Source organism: Solanum lycopersicum, chromosome 10 (genome assembly GCF_036512215.1).
Source record: "Solanum lycopersicum chromosome 10, SLM_r2.1".
NCBI classification, from domain to species: Eukaryota; Viridiplantae; Streptophyta; class Magnoliopsida; order Solanales; family Solanaceae; genus Solanum; species Solanum lycopersicum.
In genome coordinates this window covers 10,412,119-10,430,165 of record NC_090809.1, presented here as the reverse complement: position 1 = coordinate 10,430,165, position 18,047 = coordinate 10,412,119, and the positions used below count along the sequence as shown (strand labels likewise).

General features: G+C 32.5%; 1 pseudogene; it reads left to right on the top strand.

Moving 5' to 3' along the window:
• Positions 1 to 541: 541 nt before the first annotated feature.
• Positions 542 to 18,047, top strand: part of LOC112942262 (uncharacterized) — a 29,951-nt pseudogene continuing 12,445 nt past the window's right edge.

The window sequence follows — 18,047 nt, the reverse complement described above, 5'->3', positions numbered from 1 at the left end:
TAAAGTCACTTGGATTATTCTTTATTCACCAAGAGAAGAGATGACGGAATTGTCATTGTTTTAGTTTATGTGGATGATATTTTGGTAACAGGAAATGATGCCAATTTGATAGAAGAAACCAAACATGTGCTGCATAGTTATTTCAAGATTAAAGACTTAGGAGAATTGAAATATTTTTTGGGAATTGAATTTTTGAGATCCAACAAAGGAATAGTTATGAATCAGAGGAAGTATGCTCTAGAAATGATTTCTGAGGTGGGGTTAGCTGCTGCAAAACCAGTAATGACACCACTAGAATGCAACATGAAGTTAACTAGTGTGGAATTTGATGAAGGCAATGTCACTACTGATGACTTATTTCCAGATATTAACAAATACCAAAGGCTTGTTGGGAAGCTGTTGTACTTAACTAATACAAGGCCAGATATAGCATTTGCAGTACAATCTTTGAGTCAGTTTATGCAGAAGCCGAAAAGGTCACATTGGGAGGCAACTGAGGGTGATTAGATGCATCAAAGTTGAACCAGGAAAAGGGTTGTTGATGAGTGCAGATACAAAACCTCAACTTACAGGATTCTGTGATGCAGATTGGGCTGCATGTCCAGATACTAGAAGGTCTGTGACTGGTTTTATATTGAAGTTTGGTGATTCTTTAATATCTTGGAAGTCAAAAAAGCAAAACATAGTGTCTAGAAGTTCTGCTGAAGCAGAATATAGAAGTTTGGCTACCTTAACTGCTGAGATCGTTTGGGTAAACAATTTGTTTCATGAATTGGAAGTAAAACTAAGAGGACCAGCTACCATTTTTTGTGATAGCAAGGCAGCCATACAGATTGCTGCTAATCCTGTATTTCACGAACGGACTAAACATATTGAGATAGATTGTCACTTTATCAGAGAAAAGGTGCAACAAGGACTAATCAGACCTACATACATACATACAAAAGATCAAGAAGCAGATGTACTGACCAAGGCTCTAGGCAGGATTCAACATGAGATCTTAATTAACAAGCTAGGATTCTTGAACTTGTTCAATACATCCAGCTTGAGGAGGAGTATTGGAGTTGGTTAATTTTACTATTAGATTGTTTAGTTAGTTAGTTTGTTAATTAAACTTTAACTAATTGTTTAATTAACAATTAGTTAATTAAACATACATACATACATACAAAAGATCAACAAGCAGATGTACTGACCAAGGGTCTAGGCAGGATTCAACATGAGATCTTAATTAACAAGCTAGGATTCTTGAACTTGTTCAATACATCCAGCTTGAGGAGGAGTATTGGAGTTGGTTAATTTTACTATTAGATTGTTTAGTTAGTTAGTTTGTTAATTAAACTTTAACTAATTGTTTACTAATAGTTGATTTGTAAATTAGTTAGTTAGTTAGAAAGTTGTTAGCAAGTAGTTAGTTAGTTACTATTTCAGATGAATATAAATATTAGTGTAAATATAATCTAGTTAGTTAATGCACTTAATAAGAATTGTTCCAATTCTTCACGTTTATTGTGTGAGTTTGAATACATTGTTCATGAGAATATGAGAAAAACGGAAGAAATACTATTTTGATAAAGAAAACGAGACACTTAACTTTTATCCTTGATCATGAGTTAGATAACGAGTTGATCTGATATTGAGATTTGGAGATTGGTATATGAACTGTGAGTCTGCCATGATACCTTGTCTGGAATCTAAAGCTCGTGTATACAACAGGTTATGCGGCATCCTTGATTTCACTACTCAATTACATCATTTCATTGCATTGAATTGGTTTGCTTTGTTGTGTTGTATAACTTGTCTTCCTGTTGATATCAGTATTATTTGTAGTCTTATGTGTTCTATTGGCATCGTTATTTTATATATTGACTGAAATCAATATCAAAATGAGACTTTTCATTATGCAGATGGAGAAATTTCATAGTTAATTTCTTAAATATGATTAATTGCTTATATTCAGTCAGTCTAACCTATAGATTTAGTATAATTAATAATTTAGTCAATAAGTATTTCCGTCGTTAATAATAAGGTTAAAAAAATATCTCTACACTAATAATTTGGTCAAACAAGTCCCTATAACTATTCAAAAGCACATTTATTCATACTAAAATAATACTTTTAAAAATCTAATTTTATTTTTTTTTTTAAAAAAAAAGAAGTCACTTAGCTTTTATATATATATATATATATATATATATATATATATATATATATATATATATATATATATATATATATATATATATATATATATATTCCAATTTATAAACATTTGTTAATAAGATAATTATTATTAGGGATAATGCACAAGTACCCCCTCAACTTATGCCCGAAATCTCAGAGACACACTTATACTAGACTAAGATCCTATTATCCCCATGAACTTATTTTATTAATAATTTTTATCCCTTTTCGGCCTACGTACACTATCTTGTGGGTCCAACGCTAATTGACTTTTTTTCAAACTAGTGTCATGTAGGACGAAAAGGGGTAGAAAATTACTTATAAAATAAGTTCAGGGGCTAATAGGACTTAGTATATTATAAGAGAGTCTCTGAGATTTCGGGCATAGGTTGAGGAGATATTTATGGGTTTTCCCTTATTATTAGGAAAAGAACTTGTCTAAAACTAAAAGACATAGTAATAGATATTTTTGAAAATACACATGGAGTACTAACAATGAGAGGTTGAGTAAGGGGGCGGAGCTTGAAGAGCGAAGCGAACCGAGCTAACCTAGTAACGTTTTAGCAATAAGAACATTTTGGATCAAACTGTTGATGACAGGAACACTTTAGACCAAATTATTAATTGACTTCATTTTTATTCAATTTCACATAGTTCAAGGACATTTAGTTTGACCCTTTTACATAAAAAATATTATTTAATGACAATTTATTTTTGAGTAAATATAATTTTACAACAAAACTTACTTTAGTATATTTTAATTATAAGTGCGTTTAAATATCCCCTTAATAATTTTGAATTGATTAAATATCACCCTAAGAGCTAATATGACAAAATGAGAGTACTTACTCTTCTCAAAGTGCGTGAAAAATAAAAATAAAAACAAGAACTCAAGGTAAAATCAAACACATGACATTTTTTATTGGTCAATATATAACTAATAGCTTTTAATTTATTTTATAAGTTAAATTTTTTTAAAAAGTTGAAAAAATTCTTGTTTAGAAGTAAATGAAATTTGTGGGTTCAATTTTTTTTTTTTAAAAAAAATATTTATTATTTTTTCTCTCTTTATTTTGTTGCGGGAAAATGGTTTGATATACCCCTCAACTTTGTCATTTAGAGCTGATATACCCCTCGTTATAAAAGTGGCTCATATATGCCCTTACCGTAATAAAAACGACTCACATATACCCCTGCCGTTACAAAATGGCTCACATATACCCTTTATTTAAGGGAAATTAAAAAATTAGTTTTAAATTTATATTTGTTACTTCTAATTTTTTTTTAAAAAAATATTTAGGGGTATATATGATTCTTTTATCAAGTTCAAGGTATATTTTAATTTTTTTCATACATAAATTATTTTTTGACTTCTTTTATTATAATTATTTGAGTTTCCTATTCTTATTTTGTTTTTTCTTTCATTCCTTAGTTTAAAGAAAAAAAATTTAAACTATTTTTTTTGTGTATTGTAATTTAATTTCGTATTTGAAGAAAAAATTTGGTCATCTATAATAAGTTTTACAAGAATATTAGTGAAACATAAATAAATTTGATTATCAAAATAATAATTATAAATTAGTCATTAAAACAGAAAAAAGGCAAAAAAAATATGTTTGACAAGGATTAAATTTACTCATATGGGATTATATTTTTTAGAAAAAAATAATAAAAATTTATATTAAAATTTTTTTTTTTCATTTCCGTTAGAGGAAAAGGATATATGTGGGGCATTTATTTACAAGTAGGAATATATATGAGTCACTTTTATAACGAGGGGCATATCAGCTCTAAATGACAAATTTGAGCGATATATCAGACCCTTTCCCCTTTTGTTGCTTCCTCATTGAAGCACTCCTACACCATTCTTCTTCCATATGAAAAATTTCCCTTCATCGTCATCCCTCGCCTCATCCGGTCTTCATTAATCACAAAATTCAATATGTAATTCATATTATTGAATGTCAGCTTGCTTGATTTTAAGTAATTCATTTTGATTTCTATTAGTTGTGATGCAAAAAATGTAAGTCTATCAACTTTCTTACACAACTTTCATATTTCATTTGAGTTGTTAAGAAAAAAAGTAACTTTCAAAAATATTTTTCTCCGAGAGGCAGATTTGTGGGAGAAAGAGGGGGTTCTAAGAAGAAAAAGTATGTATGCTATTTTTTAAAAAATTGATGAATGTTGAAGAAGAAAATAACTATTGAAGGCTAGAAAACTAAGAAAAAAAGAAGTTGTGGAGGTTGAAAATTAAAAAAGAAGAAAGGGAAGAGTGGGTGGGGTGGGGTGGGGGTGGGGTTGGGGGAGCATAGAAGCGAAGGGATGGAAGAAGATGAACATTTTTTATTTTAAAATGCATTTTTAATTAGTTGATTAGTGTAATGAATTTAAGTGTAAGAAAAATGTAGAAGAGAATGGATGGAAGAAGAAGGACATATTTTTTTTATATTAAAATGCAGTTTTAACTAATTGATTAGTGTAATAAATTTTAAGAAAATGTTTAAGAAAAAAGGTGAATAAACATGATGAAATTAATAATATGATGCTTAAAGGGTTGTGACGTGGTACTTACATGACTATGATATGACAGGTGAAAATGGTATTCTACTCTCAGGATTGTATTTAATTCACTTTAAAAATGTTAAGAGAATATTTAAACATCCGTATAATTTATATGCTAACATAAATTGTGCTGTCAAATTTTAAAGGGAATTTATGTGTGTTTTCAATTCAAAACATTTTTTCTTGAAAATATTTGAGAGATTTAGATGAAATGGTGAAATAAAAAACTCCAAAGATAGAACAGCAACCATTTGTGAATATTGTTTGTTTTGTAACTTTGTTAAATCTAGAAAATAAAATTCTTATTTATTCTTGATCCATTTTCTTGTTGAAGAGATATAAATTATTCTAATATTTTTATGTCACTATTATGCTTCTGTTGGCTATTCCTGTTTTTCTTGATATGTACATTCATTTTTCACTCAACCATTTTACATACAATACTATTTTATATGTATTTATGTATTTTTCTATTGAAGACGTTGAATTTTTTTAATAAATATAAGCTTAGGTATGGAAACACACGATCAAGCAGTATGCTAGATTCTCCGTCTCCAAGATAAGGTGAACCTCACTTTACATAGAAAATTTGAGTCAATTTATGTTTTAATAGTATGCCCAATTTAAGGCATGCTGTTATTTAATATGTCGAGGCTTCATGTATAATAAGAGTAATATATATTAAGTTTTGACTTTTTCACAAATTACAAATATTTTTATGATATATATATGAAAAATATTTATTTCATGAGACTTATTACTTTAAATATATTAAAATTTTATTTCTGTTTATGTCTAGACGTATGCTCGTGTTTCATATCATGTTACAAATATGTTTTATTTCATGTCATAAATCCGTGTGGTTCATAATAACATTGAATTTCGACCAGTAGGCTCCAAACGTGACAATATTTCAAGTATCAACGTCGATAACGTTAATAACAACAATATTTGCAATATTATTGTATATTTAAATGGAACTAAATTAATTACCACAAATAAAAAATATATTGTAGTTCAAAAGATAAAGATGATCAGAAAATGTCAGATATCATTGGGACCCAATAGTTACTGCAATGCATTTTGCAGTGATTAAATACTTCCTTACTAATAGGAAGTCAATAAGGTAATGATTCTCATCACTTTTGGCAAAAATAAAATAAAATTTAGCTTTGTGTTGTTTATGTGAAAAAGGAAAATGATATGTAAATATTTTTTGTCATATTTTAAGATATTAGTAATTTTATAATTAAAAAATTGGAATATATATATATCATTTACTTTATTTGAAAACTAAATAGGAATATATGGCGTAATTTTATTTATTTATTTTAATAAATATCAAGTCGTGAATAATAGTTATGACATGTATATGCCTTTTAACATAAAAGATAAAAATGTCTTAATTCTTAGGCATGGCCACCATGTCCTAAAAGTATGATCTCGCATATTATTTACAATGATTTGAGGATATATTTGTTATTTTTCTCTTCATTTTCAGATAATAATTTCTATATTTTTCTCTTTATTTTTAAATGATAACTTCTAGCTATTCTTTAATCAAATCTAAATTTTACTTTCTCTCGGAATGATATATATTTTATGTTAAATGAAATAATTTATAATTATATCACTTATAAAACTTATTTTTTCTACTTTTATTAAGAAGATTACTTTCATAAAAAAATTATTCTTCAAAGCATTTAATTAACTAAACATGAAAAATTGAAACACGTTTTAAAAAGATTGTCCTTCGTAACAAACACGTTCAAATTGTACTTGAGTCTTTTTCGATATCCGAGGTCTACATTAAGATCTTACTAATTCAAATCGCAGACTTCATTCGAAAGTAACGCTCCTCATAGAATTTTTTTCGTCCACAAAACTCAAATTTAAAATTTCTCATTAAGAATAAAATAATTCACCACTACATCACAACCTACTTTCGTATACTCGAGTAGTTTAACCAATTCTTGATTGTTGTTGGTAAAATTTCCTTCACTAAATGCAACATATAAATAATTGTAACACTAAATCATTTATCACATTCTGAAAAACAATATTATTTTTTATTCAATACCTTGGGAATAGCTTCACTTCATGGGCCATGACCTGTCTGTGGACCATTAATTCATAGTATAAAATTTCATCGGTTTATATGTGTTATCCTAACTTTTGAGTCCGTTTATATTGATAAGATGGTGCTACCTTCTTTTCTTAGAATATGCTACAAATTATGCGTTTGCTATAGTACCTTTTTAATGAAAAATAATTATTTATTAATAATAAAATATATTGTTAAATATTTAATATTTTACATTTGTTTGTGTATGGAAAATATTCAAACCGTCTTTTTCAATAATATTGCTATCGTCTTTTTGTAACTTTTATTCGGAACTATGTATGTATGATTTGATAATCTATTCCAATTCTTTTACTTATATAATTGATTATTTAGTATATAAAATTTAACTTATATACAAAGAAATTAATTTTTCAGTTTTTATGAGTATAAAATTCATTATTAATGGAAATTAAACAAAGTCCTCGATGGAAGTGTAGCAAGATGATTTAATATAATTTATCTTAACATAAAATGGCTATAGTTCCAACTTCTATTAATTTAAATAGGATTTAATTTTTTATTTATTTTGATCTTATAAAACATATTTTCTACTCTATTAATTATACTTATACTCTTCAATTTAACTAATATTAGTTGTTTGTACTCTTTCTTTCTGATTTATTAAAAGGCGATAGTTTTGTTGTGGGTTAATATACCTAATTAATTTGATAATGATAATATACACGGACAAAGTAATGGTTAATTGATAAAATTCATGTTTGCTTGGAGATTTATTATAGGGCAATTTCACATATAGCAAATAAAAAAATTTATATTTGTGTGTTATAGCAAAGTTTGTATAATTGCGCACCATAGCAAACATAGAAAATGTATAATTCGCTATACATATACAATTGAAACAAATTGTATAAAACGAAGTGTATAAAACAAGAAAGAGAAAGGCATTTGGACAGAGAACTGTATAAAAACGAAGTGTATAAAATGAATCGTACTTTTATAAGTGCATAGAACGATTATATACAATTTAAATTTGTATAAAATGAGAAAGAGAGAAAGACAAAAGAGACTTGACAAGGAATATACAATTAAATCGAATTGTATAAAACGAGAAAGAGAGAAATTGGATACGATTTGAAAAATTGTATAAAACGAGAAAGAGAGAAAGACAAAAGAAAATGGGCAGGGAAGTATTTTTATTGTATAATTATAAGTGTATAGGACGAAAATATATGTACTTGCATGTGCATATACATTTTTCTCACGCTTTATACAAACAGAAACACAATTTATACATTTCGCTTCTATTTGTATAAGTAAGAAAGGTGAGGGTGGCGACCGAGATTTGGGAGAGTAGCGAGCGAGATTTGGAAGAGGGGAGAGAGGGGAACAACAATATATGTATTTATACAATTTTCTCTACTTTATACAATTAGAAACAAATTTTATACACTTGTATTTGTATAAAAAGTGAGGAAGCGAGAGAGAGATTGGAGAAGAGTGGCAAGCGAGATATTTGGGAGAAAGGCGCCTGACAATTTTTTGCAAACGTTTGCTATGGAGCACAATTAAATCAAACCCTAACTACTTCATTTAATTTATGTTATTAATTTGTTATTATATACAATTTTCCCTTCAGGGGGACATATCCTTTTATGCAAGTTTATATGTTTTCATGAGCAAATTCAATCGATGAATTTTTATATCCTTACATGTAAGCTGAACGAAAGGCTAAAGAAAATAATCAATAAATTAATATCAGTAATTTAATTTATTTGATTAGTATTTAAATCTTAACATAAAAAGTTAAATAAGATTTAATGTAAAAATTCAAAATTAGTACAATTATGATTTTTTAGTGGAATAACTCACAATTTGTTATTATGTTATTAATTAATTCGAAAAGAAACAAACTAAATCCATAATAAGGTTCAAAACTCCCTTGAACTACATATTTGACTCTGAGAACTATATGAATTATCCAAAATATAAAAAGTTTAAAGTCAATTAGCCATTTCATTAATTATTTACCCACAAAAAACTTGAGAAACCAAAAAGAAAACAAAATTTTTCTTCACCAAGTATGATTGAAATTCGTTGAAAACACATGGATCGTCAATTGAAATTGAGTAATCTTTTTTCGTACAACACATGTCTTCAGGTATATCTCACGTATAGATATATAAATGTATACATGATATACCCAGGGGATACATCAAGATATTCAAACAGATACACTATCTCATCTTCTTCTATGTTCTCAAATTTTAATTAAAACCACCTCAAATCTCCACCAAAACATTCTAAAATTGACATGTAAATAATTAAATCAACAGGGTTTTAATAATAAATTGATTTAGGGTTAATATTGTTACCATTTTATATTTTGGACTAATATTGATAGTTTTTATCGTTTTGGGGGTGCCAAAATGGATAGTTATCTTTATTTGATATGTTTATAGTTTTCCCTACCTATGACAATTTTCCAATTTAACTCTGACATTTGTCAGTGTGGGACACCACGTCAAGAAACAGAAGTTTCAAATATATTATAATAAAATAATATGACCCTTAATATTTGGGCATTAATTGCATAGGTGGAAATTTATCAATGAATCTTTTCAAAGTTCTACCACCGGATTCCAAAAAGAAAACTCAAATCTCCAATTCGAAATCACCCATGCTATTCTTCACGAGTCTAATTTATTATGATTCAATGGATATTATTTGATTTTGCTTACTATGCATGATTCAATTGAATTGTATATTTTGTAATTGGTTTTGTATGAACCCCATGTTTTAAGCTTGATCATGATTTATGCCTATGAACGTATAAACTTATATTTATGAATTGAGGATAGATTCATGCTTATTTTAAGAAATTGATGATTTTACAATTATAAGATATTTTTTTAACCAAAAAAAAAATTAAGGATATTTTAAGATGAAATGTCAATATTTTGTAAAAAAAAATTCCCTCATATGAAAGAAATCATAATTTAGATGCTCAGAAAGGAAGTGTCTTATGAACAAGTTTATGAAATCATAGTTTTAAAAGGAGCTATTCTAATATTAACTTTATAACTAGATTTGTAGCATTAATTGTTATCTTTTCAAGTATTTTGATTTTGAATATGATTATGTCTTTTCCATAGAGATTCACTTAGCACACATAGGATCTTGATATGGATAATCTCACGCTAGTAGAGATTGGGACTCTAAAAATAATATCCTTGTCCAAAATTGTGTGTCCTAGTAGGATTGTATTAAATGACCTAGATATTGAATACACTATATCAATAATGAATGAGATGGAGTCTTACCGTAAAGATTTCTCTTTTCAGTGTGAGGATCGTGTCAAATTTCATATTATAACTCATATGATTTTATTATCGCTCAACGATAAATATATCATAATTAACTATATTTTCTTTAAAAGTCATTTCAAATATATCATAAATTAACTATATTTTCTTTAAATGTCAATTCAAAGCTTTCCCCAACGATTTTCAAGTGTGCACTGACCTTATTCATGATTTTCTCTCAAAAGGTTTTTATTGCATTCACTTGGTCATGCATATCATGTTTAAGTTAACTATTATCATATTTATTTTTATTGCATTTTCCCATACTTAGTGCCCGTTTGATGATGTGATATGGTCACCGGCGGAGGCAAGAACTCTATCAAGGGGGTTAAAAAAAAATTTACATGCTAATATTATCCATAAATAAACAGGTCAGATCATATATGAAAGAAATGAATAACAAATAGTTTGACAAAGAAGGATTTTTGTTATCGGGACAACAACGAGCAACAACAAAATATAGGTGAAGTTATATGAGAAGACTGGGAGGGAGAAAAAATTATATTGCTATCCCTAGAAAAGAAGAGTGTTTTTTTATTTGTTGACTTTTTAATTAGAGATTTAAAAAATAAAATAAAAAGATGTTGTTGACTGAATTCGAACACACAACCCAAAAGCTAATATAAGCAAAATCATAAAACCAATCAACCATTGAGCTGCTCCTTAGACATTTGTCTAAATGGTTCAATTTTAAATATATACACGTACACTAAAAAGTTGATCTTATATATATAGAATAACTTTTTTACCGAGGTGTTGCCCTGGAAACATTGTCCCCCCTTGATATGGTTTCATGATATGAAATCATGATATGATATTATAATATGAAATTATGAGATGAAATTGAAATTTTGTTTAGAAATGCAATATGAAATTTTTGTGCTGTATATTTTCTCATAAACATAAGAGTCTCATATGTTGTAAAAATTATTAAAATAACTCCAATTATTTATTCAATCTTAGTAAAGAAATGAAAATTTATAAAATCGCATAGTGAATTATTAATAGCTATTTGTTCTCCACTAAAATAATTGTTTCATCTAACTTTAATTCATCAAATTTTAAATCAATAAAAAAAATGAACATAAATTTTGGTTTACTACTCTTTAATATAATTCTCCCACATAGTATGAACAATTTCCTTACGTTGAACTTGTATTTCTCGGTCATGTGATCGAGAAAACGAACCAACATTGTTACTTTAAGCCATTTGTTGATCAATATCATCCGCAACTATATTTTCATACTCATAGACCATAAATATTTCATCAATCCTTTGGTAATCTCGCAAATAATTATGTAACACTGCACAAGCTATGTCAATTTTCATACCATACTGTTATTTGTAGTTTTGATGATTTGACAAACCCAGAGACCTTGTGAAAAGACCTAATTCATTGTGCAAATGTAAATGCAACTGCCAGGTCTTTATCGATAGGGGGAAGGTGAAGAAACGTAACACAATAAAACAAAGATTTATCGTGGAAACCTTCCTAACTCAAGGAAGGGAAAAACCTGAAGTTTTATATTAATTCAAAAATTACAATTCAGTTAATCAATGAATCTAACTCTAAACTTCTACCCTTTTCAATTAACTATAATCAAAAACTCTCCACTCAACAAGAAGTCAAACTCTCTTCTTGTTTACAAAAGCTCTCAACTCTTCTTAACTCTAACCACCCAAGAAGTCAAACCCATTTCTTGTTTACAATTCTCACAACCTCTCTCCCAAGAAGTCAAACTCCTTTCTTGTTACAATTCTCTCAAGACTCAACTCCCAAGAAGTCAAACCCACTTCTTGTTACAAATCTAGGAATTATTACAACTCAATAATAAACCTAGAACAAATCAACCAAAACTAATAACCCTAGACTTTAATTGATCAAACTTCAATATTCAATAGTTTTGAGTAGAACAGGTTTCGTGAATCTGGTCCTTATTTTGTTGTGATGAAGGTGAACCTGGTCCTTGCGTTTCTGTGACGAAGGCCTGCGTTTTTTCTCCAGAAAATATTGCTCTCAAGAAGATATATTTCGTGAATATGCAATGGCAATTGTTCTGGCTTTGCTGATAAATTCTCTCGATTTTTGTTTATGCAAAGATGCTTTTTTCCTTCAACTTCTTGATCCTTTTATAGATTTGATTTGCCTTTAATTTCTACAAGGAAAGGAATAACAAATCCTTTTCTGTCACGACCCAAATTGGGCCGCGACTAGCACCCACACTTACCCTCCTATGTGAGCGAACCAACCAATCTAAACCTTAACATTTCAATATAATATCAACAGAAAGTAATGCGGAAGACTTAAACTCATTAATAAAAACCAATTCAATAACTTCTAAAAACTCAAAAAACTATTATTATCCCCAAAATCTGGAAGTCATCATCACAAGAACATCTACTTCAATTTACTAAAGCTAAGAGTATCTAGAAGCTAAAATACATAAAAAGCTAGTCCATGCCGGAACTTCAAGACATCAAGACATGAAGAGGAAGATCCAGTCCAAGCTAGAAGCATTAGCTCACCCTGAAATCCGGTGTATTGAAGATTGGCTAGAGTTGCGGTTGAGTTGAAGACGACGGCACGTTTGCTGCACTCCACAATAATAAAAAAGAAAACATACAAGTAGGGGTCAGTACAAAACACGGGTACTGAGTAGATATCATCGGCCAACTCAAAATAGAAAACAGTATATATCAGATAATATCATAAATGAACTACCATACTCAATCTGTAGCAACACCATGTACAAGAATCTTTGATAAATAACGTCAAGTACATTCATGAGGACTCAAGCCTCCATATCATGCTCATTTGGGAATTAGGTTCTTTTCATTCGAATTTATTAACATAATTCCGAGATTCATTATCTTTATTCCTCTTGTGTCGGCACGTGACACTCCGCTCCCCCTACTACTATGTGTCGGAACGTGACACTCCGATCCCCTAATTCTACGTGTCGGTTCGTGACACCCGATCCCCTAATTCTACGTGTCGGTTCGTGACACCCGATCCCCTAATTCTACATGTCGGTTTGTGACACCCGATCCCCTAATTCTACGTGTTGATTCGTGACACCCGATCCCCAAATTCTACGTGTCGGTTCGTAACACCCGCTCCACTAATCTCATTCTATTAATTCATCAAGCCTTCTTTTATACCAAGGCATCTTCAACCTCACCAATCTCATCCCTTTAGTTCATCAAGCCTTCTTTTATACCAAGGCATCATCATTAACAAGAGGTTTTCAAGATTTGGGATTCAATAGCTTCATCATGCTTATTTCATCACAATTATATAATCACATTCATGCAAGCATACAATTAAGCATATAGAAGACTTACAATACACCCAACACATATCATTCGCTATTAAGAGTTAACTACGAATAGTGTAAAAGCCATAACCTACCTCCACCGAAGAATTTTGATCAAGCAAGCAATTTCCCAAGTCTTTTTCGTTTTCTCGCTTCTCCTCTCTCTCGTCGATCCTCTCTCTCTCTTCTTGTTCTTTATATTTTTCTTTATTCAAACCCTCTTTCTTTTACCCTAATTAGCATATAATTAAGAATAAAAGATGGCAATAATAACCCACTAGTTTACTCAAGGTTACCTCTTTTAGCCCCCAAGTAATTGAGTTATTAATATTAAACCACTAACTTTATAATTATAAGCCGGAATAGTCAAAAACGTCCCTTAAAACATTAAAGAAATCCGACTCCGCCTGGGATTACGCAGCCTGTGACGGGCCGTCGTGCCTGCGACGGTCCGTCCTGCTGCTCCGTCACAGAGTTCAGAGGTTGAAATTCTCTGAAGAGTCTGTGAAGGTCCGTCACGCCTGTGACGATCCGTCCTGCTATTCCGTTACGAAGTTCAGAGAGTCGATTTCAGTACCCATTTTTCAGAATTTCTAAGTGTTTTGAAACGAGACCCCTCGACGGTCCGTCGTGCTCATGACGGTCCGTCGTGGGTTCCGTCGTCTCAGCCTGTTTTTCCAGAAATAAAATCTGCTGCTCAAAACAACTAAACAGGTCGTTACAATAGATACCAATTTACCCATCGTTCGTCCCCGAACGATCACAAGAAGGAAAACAAGGGCGAAAAAGAGTACTTGAATCTGTAAACAGGTGTGGGTATATTTCTCGCATATCAACCTCTTTCTCCCAAGTGGCTTCTTCGACTGGTCGATTCTTCTATTGATCTTTGATGGATGCAATCTCCCTTGATCTCAACTTGCGAATTTCTCTATCTACAATAGCAACAGGTTCCTCCTCATAGGACAAATTCTCATCAAGCAAAACTGAATCCCACGGATAATGTAGTTTCCATCCCCATGGTATCTTTTCAACATAGACACATGAAACACCGGATGCACTCCGGACAGCCCTGGAGGAAGGCTAACTCGTAAGCCACCTCCCCTATGCGCTTCAGAACCTCGAAGGGACCAATATACCTTGGGCTTAGTTTACCCCTTTTTCCAAAACGCATCACCCCTTTCATGGGCGAAACCTTCAACAAGACTTGTTCACCCTCCATGAACTCCAAGTCTCTAACCTTTCGATCTGCGTATTCCTTTTGCCTACTTTGCGCCGCTAACAACTTTTCTTGAATAGATTTCATTTTATCTAACGATTCTCTCAGAAGGTCAGTACCCCAAGGTCTAACCTCAAATGCATCAAACCACCCAATGGGAGACCTACATCTCCCATATAGTGCCTCAAATGGGGCCATATCAATGCTTGAGTGATAGCTATTGTTGTAGGAGAACTCTGCTAAGGGTAAGAAGCTATCCCAATGTCCTCCAAATTCTATCACTCATGCACGAAGCATATCCTCCAACACTTGAATTTTTCGCTCAGATTGACCATCGGTCTGAGGATGGAACGCAGTACTAAGGTCCAACCTAGTACCCAATTCCGCATGCAATATTTTCCAAAACTTAGAAGTAAACTGCGTACCTCTATCTGATATGATGGAAAGTGGAACTCCATGCAATCGAACAATTTCTGAGATATAGATTTTGGCCAACTTCTCTGCATTATAAGTCACCTTGACCGAAATGAAGTGAGCAGACTTCGTTAACCTATCAACGATTACCCAAATAGAGTCAAACTTCCCCAAAGTCTTTGGAAGACCAACCACGAAGTCCATTGCAATTCTTTCCCACTTCCATTCAGGAATGGGCATTCTCTGAAGTGTTCCTTCGGGCCTCTAGTGTTCATACTTTACTTGCTGACAATTTGGACATTCGGCAAAAAATCAACAATGTCGCGCTTCATTCTACTCCACCAAAAGTGTTGCTTTAGGTCACGGTACATCTTGGTTGCACCAGGATGTATAGAATATCCGGAACTATGAGCCTCTATAAGAATGGTGGGGATCAAATCATCAACACGGGGCACACATACCCTTCCCTTAATTCTCAAAACACCTTCCTCATCCTTTTTGCTTCTTTAGCCTCTCCTCGCAACACTTTATCTCGGATCCGGATCAATTTCTCATCATTAAACTGCTTTCCCTTAATTTTGTCAAGAAAAGAAAATCTTGCCTCCACACAAGCCAACAATCCTCCCTTCTCATTTACTTTTAACCTCATAAGGTCGTTAGCCAGAGTCTGAACCTCTCTAGCCAATGGACGTCTAGAAACTTGCAAGTAAGCTAGACTCCCCATGCTCCCTGCCTTTCTACTTAAGGCGTCTGCCACAACATTAGCCTTTCCCGGATGATGCAAGATAGTGATATCGTAGTCCTTCAGTAGTTCCATACATCTCCTCTGTCTCAAATTCAAATCTTTTTGAGTAAAAGACATACTGTAGGCTACGATGATCCGTGTATACTTCACACTTAACCCCATATAGATAGTGTCTCCATTGCTTTAAGTCAAACACTACCGCAGCCAATTCCAAATCATGGGTCGGATAATTACATTCGTGCACCTTTAATTGCCTTGAAGCATAAGCAATTACGTTCTTCTCTTGCATTAGCACTGCACGCAACCCCGAATAGGATGCATCACAATAGACAATGAAATTCTTACCTTCCAATGGCAAGGTAAGGATTGGTGCGGTAGTCAACAAAGTCTTGAGCTTCTGAAAGCTTTCTTCACATTCGTCCGACCATACAAATGGAACATTCTGTTTAGTCAAGTTCGTCAATTGGGAAGCAATGGAAGACAATCCCTTGACAAATCGGCGTTAATAGCTAGCTAAACCAACAAAGCTCCTTATTTCTAACACATTAGTAGGTCTTACCCAATTCTTCACTGTCTCAATCTTAGAAGGATCTACCATCACCCCATCCTTCGAAACCACATGCCCCAAGAAGGACACTGCATCTAGCCAAAACTCACACTTGGAGAATTTGGCATAAAGCTTTTTCTCCCTCAACATTTCCAATACCATTCTCAAATGCTCTTCATGTTCCTTCTTGCTCTTTGAGTATACCAATATATCATCAATGAATACGATCACAAAGAGATCCAGATATGGCTTAAAAATCCCGTTCATCAAGCTCATGAAAGCAGCAGGGGCATTCGTAAGACCAAAAGACATTACTACAAATTCGTAATGCCCATACCTAGTTCGAAAAGAAGTCTTTGGCACATCCGTTGCCCGTATCTTCAATTGATGATAAACGGATCTCAAGTCAATCTTAGAGAAGACACAAGCACCTTGTAACTGATCGAACAAATCATCAATGCGAGGAAGAGGATACTTATTCTTAACCGTTACCTTATTTAGTTGTCTGTAGTCTATGCACATTCGAAAGCTCCCATCCTTTTTCTTCACAAATAATACCGGAGCATCCCAAGCAGATGCACTTGGTCTAATAAAGCCTTTGCTTAGCAACTCTTGAAGTTGTGCCTTTAACTCTCTTAACTCCGCGGGAGCCATTCTATAAGGGGGTATAGAAATGGGGCGAGTACCCGGTTCAAGATCGATGCAGAAGTCAATATCTCTATTCGGTGGCATGCCAGGAAGGTTTGCGGGAAACACATCTAAAAACTCACGAACTATCGAGACAGACTCAATTGGAGGTACCTGGGTAGTATCATCCCTGAGATGTGACAAGAACGCTAAACAATCCTTACTAACCATTTTCTTAGCACGAAGAAAGGAGATGATAGGAACCGGATTAGAAGTGTAGTCACCATCCCACACTAACGGATCTGTCCCAGGCTTGGCTAATGTCACAGTTTTAGCATTACAATCCAAGATTGCAAAATTTGGAGAGAGCCAAGTCATACCCAGAATTACATCAAAGTCAACCATTTCTAAGATAACCAAGTCTACATGAGTATTGCTCCCCATAAAAGTTACAAGACAAGACCTATACACCTTTTTAACTATCACAGACTCACCCACCAGAGTAGAAACACGAATAGGCATGTCAAGCAATTCAAATTGTAAATCAAGACCATTAGCAAATGCGGAAGATACATATGAAAATGTAGAGCCAGGGTCAAATAATACAGAAGCCATACAATCACAATCCAAAAGATTACATGTGATAACAGCATCTGATGTCTTCGCTTCTGACCGCCCAGGGAAAGCGTAACAATGGGCCCTATCACCTGTCTGCCCGTTGCCCCTACCATGTGGTGCTGTAGTGGCCCTAGTTTGCCTGTCACCCCGGCCGTTTTGGTGACCACCATTACCTCGTCCACCACGTCCCCCAGAATAACAGCCTCTGCCATGACCACCTCTACCTCTAGCTATTGGGGGGGGGGTCTATAACTCTGGTTTGGACAATTCCTCCTAATATGTCCAGTCTCTCCACATCCATAACACTCTCTGGAGTCAAGCATAGGTCTCTCAGAGAAGTGCTGACCGGTCTGAGGTGGACCTCC